Raw genomic sequence first — 12,365 nt, forward strand, 5'->3', positions numbered from 1 at the left:
ACATTCTATTGATTATAAATATTTTTTTATATTGTAATTCAATTGTAAATTATTTACCTTGAAAATTATATTAGTGATGTTTTTGATTGATTGTATTTTTTTAAATATTGTGATATGAGTAAAATATTTAAATAACTATTTTTTTTATTAAAAAATTTGATTGATTATTTTTAATGATATTTTTTAATCATGTTTTTTTATGAAAAATCATCTAAAAATTCGTATCCAGTTTTATTGTGATCAAACACAGGTTCATGAGTTGTTCAAGGTATCAAATTTTTATCAATTAAACTCTTGTTTTGTTACTCACTCTCTTTCTTTTTTCATTTTTTTATTGCGCAATTCTATAAAAAAAATATAAATTATGATTTTTCTGTAAAAAGAAGAAAAGATTTTAGAAAGTTTTTAAATGTATTTACGCACGACAGCAGATGCACCGAAATATGCAGTTTCTTTCCTTATGTCATGGACCGTACATCGACACGGCTACGCAGTGATACTGATAGGGTTATCACTGCCAGCTGTTGTCCACGCATCTCACTCTTTTATTTTATGTTAATTAAGTATTTTTAGCATCTCAAAATGTAATAATGCCTTCTAGTATAATTTGTCTTCTCAATAAAATTCCCATGAATTACGTCCGACATACAGATTACGCTCAAATCGAGAATGAAACTGGTAGCTAGTCTAAATAATCAAAACTTATAAAAATATTTTGGAATCTCACTCAAAAGTTAAAAATCTTAATTATGATAATTATAAAAAAAGAAATTCATTATAAAATATAAAATATAGGAAGATAATTTTTATTCTGAGTTAGCTTGTGAGGATGAATTATGTCTAAATTTATTATTTCCATAATTAAATCCCACTTAGGGTTTATGAGACTTAACTCGAGCATTTAGATGAGACCAAATGTAATATGTCTTCTGAGCTCTGTCCTCGGGGTTCTTATAGACATGATCTCCTTCAAAGCTTTGTAATCTAACTCTTAATTAATTGTTATTATGGGTGTCTTATAACAATTTTTCGTCAATTATTGTAGCTCCAGAGGGGGTTATAAGTATGGTTTGTTGTTATTAGTCAGGAATTGGTCAGAACCAATTGACAGAGACTAAGCTATGTGAGAGAAGTCTTAGGTAGATCAGTGGATGACTGGTACGATACACAATCTTTCAGCCTTGAGTATTTAAGTACAAAAAGGCTAGAAGTAGTGGACTGATCTGCGGACGATCAGTGTGGTACATAGTCCTCTAGCCTCAAGTGCTTAAGCACGAAGAATCTTGAAGTTGTGAACCGGTCGTCGGACGACTGATGTGAAACACAGTCCTTCAGCCTTGAGTGCCCAAGCACGAAAAGGCTTGAAGTTGTGGGCCAGTCGGTGAACGACCGGTACAATAAATTTGTGTATACTCATATGAAAACCAAGTTAATAACTTAACATTGAAATGAAATGATTTGTGTACTTGTATAAAAATTGACTTAATTACTTAACATTGAAACGAAATAATTCGTGTATACTCATTTTAAAACCGAGTTAGTAACTTAACATATGAAATGATGTAATTTATATATACTTGTTTGAAAACGAGTTAATTACTTAACATTGAAACAAAATAATTTGTGTATACTTGTTTTAAAACCAAGTTAATAACTTAACATTTAAAATGAAATAATTTGTGTGTACTTGTTATAAAATCATGCTAATAACTCAATAATTCTAAATGAAACAATTTGTGTGTACTCGTTCTATAATTGAGTTAATAACTTAATCATTTCATAATTGAATTTGTAAAGTTCTCGTTATAAAATCGAGATTGTGAGTTGATACTTCATAATTGAATTCATAAAGCACTCATTCTAAAATCCAGATAGCGAGGGATATTTCATAAATGAATTCGTAAAGTACTTGCTATAAAGTCGAGATAGCAAGTGATCTTCACTACTAGAATTTATTGATTTAACATCGCAAGATTAATATCGATTTTTGATAAAAACTGATGTTAACGAGCTCATGTTAACATCGGTTTTTTAAAATAACATGAGTTTATTAACATCGTTTTTTTTAAATCGATGTTAACGAGCTCATGTTAACATCGGTTTTTATCAAAAATCAATGTTAACACGAGTTAGTTAACATCGATTTCTATAAAACCGATGTTAACTTGAGGTCATTAACATCGGTTCTTAAAAAACCGATGTTGTGTTTTTACTTAAATTAAAACCCTAAACCCTTTTCTCCCTGCGCTCAGTCTCCCAAACTCTTTTATCCTCGCGACTTTCCTCGTCAACTGCCATCACCACTCACCACTGTCATTGTCATGTCCATCGTCACCGTCATTGTTAAGCACTCTCACCGTCATGTCCTCCTCAGTTGCTATCATCAATCACTTCATGGCTTCCTAGCTTCGCACAACCCTTTCTCATATTTTTTCCTGGCTTCGTGTCATTCTTCATTGATTGTTGTTGTTTTAGGTTACAGGTAGAACCTGCAACTGCTGGAAGAGTTGTGCTTCGCCACCACCGTGAGCAAACTCAAGTTTGAATGTCAACTGGACTTCGACATCGTTGATTTTGAGGTACTAGCTTCACTTCTAATTGTGGCTTGTTTGAATGGGATGGTTGTGCTTGTGGGAACCTTTGGCACCAATGTGGTTAACATTGCGATGCTGAATTTGTATTGTGATGTTGAGACATGATAATGGCCTGTATGTTATTTGGCTAACTCGGGTTGAAACCTTGTTTAAACTCATCCACGCTTGTATATCACACCGTAAGTACTGCCAACTTCTTCCCTATTAATTTGATAGAGCACAATAATATGTTCTGAAATTAGGAATTGAATGTTGGCAAGTAAGAATAATGTGTCCTTGCCAAGTGAACTACATGTAAATTGAATCTGTTTTTGTTTACATTAACTGTCGAGTGAAGGAATAATTTTTGGATAATTTGATAGAGCACAATAGCAGTATTTGATCATGTAACTGAACAACTAAGCCAAATTTGGTGATTAAATTTATTTTTTAATTGATGCTGTGTGAGTGTGACTACAGAAAGAGAGGGAGAAAGTTATTTTTCGACTTCATGATGTGTAAAGTCATTTTCTTTAGTTCATGGCAGATAATGACAAATTATATGTTATGGGGTTAGGTTTTTTGTGAAATATAGCTGGTGGGGACAATTTCAAATGTGAAAAGTGTGAGTATTTGGTGTATGATATTTGTCTCACCATGAAATTTGATACACAGGTGTCATAACAAAGACACAAATTCGTCTTGCTAGGAAGCTTATATAGAAAGTTTTGGAACTTTGATTTATGTTTTTAGGAACTTGAGTTATGTGACGGAAGGAATAAGCTGTTTTATGCCTTATTTCGGACATATTGTGTTGTTAATAAATTTCTTTTGGCTTTTTAATTTTTTTTTTGGCTTTACCATCAAATTTGAGGGACTTGAGTTAAGAGATAGATATGGGATGATTTTGGAACAGTTAAATACAAAATTATAGAAATAGAATCTAGCTTTGTCTAAATGTTTGAGTTTGATAATCATGTTGATTGAAATTGTTAGCTGGTGTTGGCAAAGATCTTTAGTATCTCAGTTAATCATAAAGGCTAAGATTGTTTAGAATGGAACAATGGGATGTTTACGTGCCTCTTTCATAATAATATGGGCTGGTGATATATTAAACGAGGGAAGTTGAGATGAAGGAATTAAATAGTGTGAATGAGAAACGAATTGCATATATCATACCTTTGATATTGTCGTTTTCCCACTTACATGTATTTCACTTTTCTTTCTATCCTTTTATAATTTGCCATGTAGGTAGAGTTCATGGTTTTTCAATACTCAGGTCATCAAAAGTTGTTAACACAAGTTGGTTTATCACTTAATCCTTTAATTATAGTTTGGATAAAATTTTCAGTTTTGGACATGGAGTTGTAATTAAAAAAAATATCATTTTATCCTAACAAAGAAAACAAAGAGATAATGACATGGACTTATAATTAAAGTTTGTATTTTTAAAGGTTGTTGTATTAACATGTTCAATGTATGTGATAGGCGTTTTTCATTTTGTTGTTTGCATCGTGATAACGATATTCATTGTTGGAGACTGTTAGTGAGCATTATCATAGGTATGAATGTCTTTGATACTTTTGATAGGCTGTTTTTTCTTATGAGTCCTTTTTAAACTTGTTTTACGTGATTAATGACTATTGCTTTGTATATAATTAATGTTCATCATGAGTGAGCCTTAGATTCCCGTTTGAGATTGAATACAATAATTCTTGCGGATAATTTGCAATAATCGTTGTATTGAATCTTGAATTGTTCGTTTGGACAATTTAGGAAGAGTCATATTTTTATAGTAGATTCTTGGGTAAAGGTTAAGTTTATTTTCTTAAATTTAATGAAATTTTGGTACAATGCATTTCTAGTTGTTCTCTGAGTGCATACTTGATTGTCGAGGAATTAATCTCACCACTTTCATGTCGTGTACTTGGAGATCAATGCGAAATGCTGCCGAAATTTCGTCAAATTTAGGAAAAGAGACTTAACCTTGATGTATGAATCTACTATAAAAAATTGTCTTCCTGAATGAGATAGGGCCACACTTTGAATGAAAAAGTGAGATTTTCATGCATCGAAAAACTTTGTGAGTATCACAGAGTTATTAATTACATGGATTGAAGTTGGATGAATGTCAATCGCATGAGCTCTGTGTATGAGGAAGGAGCAGAATGGTTCTTGGAATTCGCCTTCGAAAGAAGTCGACCGGATGAGGACGAAAAATATTTTTGTCATTGTATAAACTATTTGAACAGGAGATGACAAATACTCTACGACATACGAGAACATCTGCTGTGTGATGGGATTAAGAAGAATTACACAACATGAATATGGCATGGTGAACTGATAGACATGTAGAGGGAGTCCCAATATGAACCATTTGATGTACAAATGGGAAATCGCTTAGAGGATATAATTTGTGATCTTGGACAAGAGTGTTTTCAGCAAGCACATGCCCCTATGTATGATACATTGCAAATTGATTCGAAGAAGCCTTTGTATCTGGGGTGTAACAAGTTGTTGACGTTGTTGTCAATGATGTTAAGTCTAGTTAATGTGAAGGCTAGATATGGGTGAAGTGACAAAAACTTTAGTTCACTCCTTTAGGTAGTGCATGATATGCTTTTAGAGAAAAACACGTTGCCAAAAAGTTACTATCAGGTGAAGAAGATACCGTGTCCGATAGGTATGGAGTATTAGAAGATTCATACATGCCCTAATGATTGCATACTGTACAGACAAGAGTTTGAAGAAATGCACAAATGCCTTAGGTGTGAGGTATCGCGGTACAAAGTGAAGGATGATGATGACTGTAGTAATGAATAAAACTCAAAGAAAGACCCCCCAGTGAAGGTGTTGTGGTATCTTTCGATCATTCCAAGGTTTAAGCATCTGTTTGCTAATGGAGACGACACAAAAGACCTTATATGACATGCACATGGGAGAAACTGCGATTGAATGCTCCACCGTCCAGCTGATTCATCCTAGTGGAAGAAGATTGATCGTTTGTATTCGGAGTTTGGAAAAGAGGCAAGAAATCTTAGGCTTGGACTTGCCATTGATGGAATGAATCCCTATGGCAGTTTAAGCACTTAACACAGTTCATGACCTATTTTGTTAGTAATTTACAACTTTCCTCCTTGGTTGTGCATGAGGAGAAAATACATGATGTTTTCTATGATGATATTGGGCCCAAGACAACCAGGAAATGACATTGATGTTTATCTCTATCACTTGATTGAAGACTTGACAAAGTTATGGGACAAGGGGGTTTCAGTGTATGAAGCATTTTGAAATGAAAATTTTGTTTTGCGTGCAATGCTATTTTGTACCATTAATGACTTTTCAGCATATGAGAATTAGAGCGGATACAATGTTAAGGGCCATCATGCATGCCCTATTTGTGAAGAAGACACAAGTTACGTACAACTGAAACATGGAAGAAAAATAGTATACACTAGGCATCGACATTTTCTGAAACCTTATCACCCTTACTGGAAATTGAAGAAAGCTTTTAATGGAAGTCAAGAGCATGAAAGTGCGTCGATACCATTAACTAGTTAACATTTTTTTGAGAGGCTGAACACATGAATACTATATTTGGAAAGACCCAAAAGAAGAAAAAAAAAGTAAAACTTGCATATGGAAGAAAATATCAATATTTTTTATCTTTCGTACTGGTCCGATCTAGATGTCAGACATTGTATTGATGTTATGCATGTAGAAAAAAAATGTGTATGATAGTGTCATCAAGGCGCTCCTTAACATTCAAGGCAAGACAAAAGATGGTTTGAATACTCGTTAAGATCTAGCTGAGATGGGTATACGAGACTAGTTGCATCCAAGGTCTGATGGTAAGAAAATATACTTGCCTCCAGCTGGTCATACTTTGTCTAGAAAGGAGAAGATAAGTTTTTGTCAGTGTTTCGTCGTGTCAAAGTCCCATAGGGATACTTTTCAAATATTAAGAGTCTTGTGTAGTTCAAAGATCTAAAGTTAGTTGGCTTAAAATCTCACGATTGCCATGTCTTGAAGCAACAATTATTAGCGGTGGCGATACGAGACATTTTGCCTAACAAAGTGAGGCATGGCATAACTCGCATGTGCTTTTTCTTTAATATCATATGTAGCAAAGTCATTGATCCTGTCAAGTTAGATGAGCTGGAAAACGAGGTTGCAATTATATTGTGTCAGTTGGAGATGTATTTCTCTCCTTCGTTCTTCGACATCATGGTTCACTTAATTGTTTATCTGGAAAGGGAAATCAAATGTTGTGGTCCTGCTTATTTGCGATGGATGTACCCGGTTGAACAATACATGGAGATCTTAAAAGGGTATACAAATAATATACACCATCTTGAAACATCTATTGTTGAAAGGTACATTGCAAAAGAAACTATTAAGTTTTGTTCAGAGTATATTGAAAAGACAAAACTTGTTGGGCTTCCCGAATCTTAGCATGACGAAAGAGTGAGAGGTAAGGGTTCAAGAGAACTGCATGTTATCACTCCAAGTCTAGAAGATTTGCAACAAGCTTATTTGTATATACTGAATAACAGTAATGGAGTTTTGCCATACATAGTATGTCACAAAGGTTTAGTGAAGGAAATTAATCCAAAAATGTCCAAGAGCAGGATGTTGAAAGAGCATAACAAGACTTTCCTAAATTAGTTTAAAGATATAATCTTTGCTGACGATAATACTTTTGAAACGTTAAGAAAGTTAGCAGATGGGCCGAAAAGAAATTTTATAACTTGGCAAGGATACAATATAAACAAATATTCGATCTATACAAAAATACAAGACAACAAGAGTACAATGTAAAACAGTGGGGTTAGTCTAAAGGTTGAATCTCAACACTTTGTGAGTGTACATGATGACAATCCTCGTCTAGCTTCCATCCCTTACTTTGGAGTCATTGAAGAAATTTGGGAGTTTAATTATGTCAAATTCCCTGTTTGTGTTTTTAAGTGTAAATGGGTTGAAAACAATATCGATGTGTGAATCGATGATTTCAGATTTACGATGGTAAATTTGAAGAAGCTCGCTTACCAAAATGACCCTTTCATCATGGTAGAACAAGCTTAACATGTATTTTATGTTTAAGTCCCTTGTGATGAAAGGTGGTCAGTGGTTCTACATGATAAAACAATTGGTGTTAATGGTGAAGATGATGATTCAATAATTGATACTTGTGTTGGTCATTTGTCCACACAAATGTCGCCTAACGTCATCAGAGAAGAAGAAGTTGACGACGTGCATGTAAATTGTAATGATCATGATGAAGGAGAATTAATTAACATCATATAATGTAATTTATTTTATATTTACTTGCTTTCATTCCCATTCAATTACATAACTTAATATAGTTTTTTGACATTATTTAATTAATGTTGTTTTTTGTTGACAGACACATGGGTACACACCCAGTTCCCCTTCCCCTCCTGATTCGGCAACACATTCCCCTTCTAAATTGAAGCAGACAAGAAAAGCGACACGACTAAGATCATTGGCTACTAGACCAGTTGGGGCGGAGAGACCACTGGTTCATGTGGATCTTGCGATTGGGAAAGCTGATGGTCCACACAAAAAGAAGTTAAAAACATATTCAGGGATCGTCACTCACAATATGGTGGATGTCACATATGAGAATTGGAAACAAGTCCCTACAGCTCGAAAGGATTTGATCCGGGAGAATATTCAGGTATCTCAGTTAAATGTTGCATTGTGTTCTAATCTGTCTTACTAAAATTATTAAATTGTAATTGACTAACAATAAAATGTATTTTTCATTTCTCAGGCTGAATTTGATATCCCTGAAGCATCCGATTTGAGGGCGAAGAAGAAAATACTTCAAATTGTAGGTGAGCGGTGGAGATAGTTTAAGTCCGATTTGACGTCCAAATGGGCACTTGCAGACGACAAGGAGGACGTGGATGATACTGTATGTGAAAAGTACGACATTAGCAAGGAGAAGTGGATCCAATTTTGTCAGAGCCGTAGAGACCCTTCGTGGGGGGTAAGTTTTTTATTTTTATTTTTTTAAAATTTATATTTAAGTATTATTGTCGAACACAATAAGTTAGGTTAATGTGTAATTTTTACAGGATCTTCGAAAGAAGGCACATGCCATTCAAAAACAAAACATTGCACCTCATGTGTTGTCTCGTGGAAGTTATGAATATCTAGAAAACAAATTGATGGAGGAGAAGAAAAAGAAACAATTGGAGGAAACAACTTAATTCGGGAGCACTAACATCATCATTAATCCTCCATCTCCCATTAGACAACACATGAAGTGAAAGATGGTCCGGACAAAGAAAACTGGTCAAATGACGTCTGAGGCAGTAAAGGAAATTGTAGACATGATTGTAAGTCACTTTCATTTTTCAGTGGTCATTGTTTAATAATAATTGTTGGATTGACTAAACCAATTTGTCTGTTCACTAGAGAATTACTTGGAGGAGCAACATGGACGTCAAGATGTACTGACTGCTGCTATAGGGCGACCAAAACACCCCTGGTCGTGTTCGTGCTATTGGAGCCGGTGTCATGATCAAACAATACTTTGGATCGGCTCCAAGGACCTCCCGCACGTCTTCATCCATGGATCACGAAGACCTGGAGCAGTTGACATTAAAAATCTGGGACAAGTTGAAGGAGTCGATCACAGAAAAAGTGACTCGACAACTAATGTTGTCCTTTAGCCAGATGTAGTCCCTGATGCAATCACATGGACTCACACTGCCTCCTGAGCCTAAGGTTGCTCCTTCTGCTGCTCGTGTCAGCATAAAAAAGAGTTGTTTTGATCCCTCGGGGCATGACCCAAACATGGGGGAGTCAAAGAAATGTGGATTGTAAGTCAATGAAAATCCTCCCCGCCTCGTTGTCCTTGGAACTTGGAAGACTTTATGAGGGGTCGACCAATGTTCACAACATCCCTTTGGGCAATGATCAGGTCAAGATTGGTATTGAGGAAGTTCAAGATGCTGATGCTTGCATTCTTGTACCCACTCAGGAAGTTCAGTTAGTGGGGCAGACACTTAACACCTTCCTTGCTTGGCTGACACATCTTGTGAAGCCTTTGTCAGAACAAGTATTTCATTGTATTGCTTTTAACAAGTATTAAAAAAGGATTTTTTTACAATTAAAGTGTCCATTGTCATTAAATTATGCTTATTAACTGTGTAGGATAAACAGGGAGCTGAGGGACCGGTGAAACCTGTAGATAGGCCGAATTCTAATGTGGATCCCCTATATATGATGACATTGACCATCTCACAGCTTTTTCTCAAGCCGTTGCAGGTTATGTGGGATGCTACCGTGTTTGGGGTGTATAATGACAACTTCCCCTTGTATACATTTTAACTCATTGGCAAGTACATTAATTCGTCAAAGTAGTAATCTAAGTATTGCTTCCACAGGGATTTTGTTTGTACTCAAGATGATGTATATCCAATTTTTGTACAATTAATGAATAGATTTAAGAAGTGCAATTTGAATCATTTTTGTAAATTGGATAATTATACTATTCTAAGCTATGATTGAGCAAGAAAAAAAACACTGGGAGTGGCGAAGGATTGTGAATGCAGGAGTTGAATATGTTGGGGGCTTCCTACTGAAACTCCTCTTGATGCGATACAATTAATTTCCTCTATTTAATATTACTCTAATTATCACTTATATCTATTTATGTACTCTAATCGTGATTCCTCACATAAGAGAGCCTAATTCCCCTAATTTCTTTCTTAATCCCTCAAGAACTGAATTAGTTGAACTACATGACTAATGGATATGCATAAATAGGCTAAACAACCTCACACTATCCCTAGCAATAAAGCATTTGGATGTTCTTTCCGGTTCTAAGGATTAAAAATATTTTCCAATGCCTAAACGCTAAACATAGCATATATATGAGTGATCAAACCAAATACATGTGAATAAGCACAGAAAGAGATGATGAAAACTAGTAATAACATTAAATAGATAGTGAGGATCATTACATCAAGAGAGTTTGGTGGAAAGCTCCTCAACAATGGGTGGTTTAACCTCTCATTGTCAAGAGAGGCTTAACTATACAAATGGGATGAAAGTATGAGGGGGAATCGAAGGAAGATAAGTGTGGAGGTAGTCAGTGGCTCCCAATGGTTGTCTTATTCTTCTTCTTCTTCTTCGAGCTCTAGGTTTCCTGTACTACTCCCAACAGAAGTCCTCTTCTTTTCCCCCTGTTTCTCACTTAAAAACCCTTCTGATATGAGTTTTCACGATTTTCATGCTAAGTGCGAGTAAGTGATTAGGCGCTAAACGCACAACACGCGTTAAGCACATCTTCACGTGACTTTAGGCTCTCCAAGTAGTTTCCTCACACTAAGCGGGATCTTTCCGTTAAGCGGCTAGAGCTCGCTAAGCGAGCTTGGTGCGCTAAGCGAGATCATCAGGCTTCAACTTCTCTTCCAATCCCTCATTTGTGCTTCTACAAAACAAAAACCACCAAAATAGTATAAATCTAACTGTTTAGGCATCTACTACACAAAAGCTCAAAGGATGTCAAAATTCCAATGATTCACACAAATGAAGCAATAAAAGAGGAGAAAATTGATAATTCCTATATGTCTTAATTACAGAATATGCTTATGCACATCAGTTGTCAACATAAAGCATGAAGATCTTTCTAAAAGAGCACACGGAGGTCAATGTCTCAACATCTTTGTTATTCAATTGTGGATTCTGTAAATCACTTTACGTTATTATTTATTAGCTAACTTTTTGTTTTAAATTCGTACATAATTTACTTTATTTTAACAACAATAGGCATATGACTGAGACAAGTATGCAAGCGGGATATGCCGGTGTGTATGGATTCCTCGAGACACAGTGCATACAGAGATCTGGGCAATCACAATTTGAATCAGAAAGTTATATTAATAACTACATGCAGAATTGAAAGAGGGATGTGTACCTAGGAGCTTACTTGAATGAGTAAGTTAAACTGAACAAATGAATTTAAATATTGTATGCACTATAATAACTTATTGTTCTCCACTACAGTGCACATTGGCAAATGGTCATCATATGTCCTAAGGACAATGTTGTCATCTGGTTTTGTTCCTTGCACAATAGGTCAGACAACAACCTGAAAGGAATTATTAACAGGTCAGTTGTATTTTCTAATACATTTACATTATCATTACTCGGGAACATCAATATTTTAATTGTATAATACGCACGCATGTTTCTATTGAACAATGCTTTGAAAGGATTTGACGATAGTCAACAATGTAAATCCAAGGCTGCTGCTAGATGGATTGTTGTTAAAGTAAATGATTTAAACAATGCTTCTTGCCTTCAAAATTATATTTTATTACTATGTACACTAATTTGTTCTTAACTTTGAATATCTAAATTTCATAATGTATTTAGTGTAACAAGCAAAGAGGAAACACTGAGTGCGGGTACTACATAATGCATTGGATGTCAACGATAATGTTAGGAAGTTTCAAGAATAATTGGAAAATGGTAATTGTTTACTTCAAAAGTAATTCAATTTGTTATAATTGCTATTATATATGTTTATTATCATATGTTTTATTATATCATGCAATATTTTAATGATGTAAGACCATTAAAACCAGAGAGAATGAACGCGTTTCATATCCAGTGGGCAACATATTATCTGAAAGTTAAAAATGAAATAATTGGTGTTTAAGTAATATTAGAATTATAGTTTAGTTAATTTACATTTTTTACAATTCATTTTATGTATGAACTTTAAATATTATTTTTAATTTATAGTAA

This window comes from Glycine soja, chromosome 1 (genome assembly GCF_004193775.1).
Source record: "Glycine soja cultivar W05 chromosome 1, ASM419377v2, whole genome shotgun sequence".
NCBI classification, from domain to species: Eukaryota; Viridiplantae; Streptophyta; class Magnoliopsida; order Fabales; family Fabaceae; genus Glycine; species Glycine soja.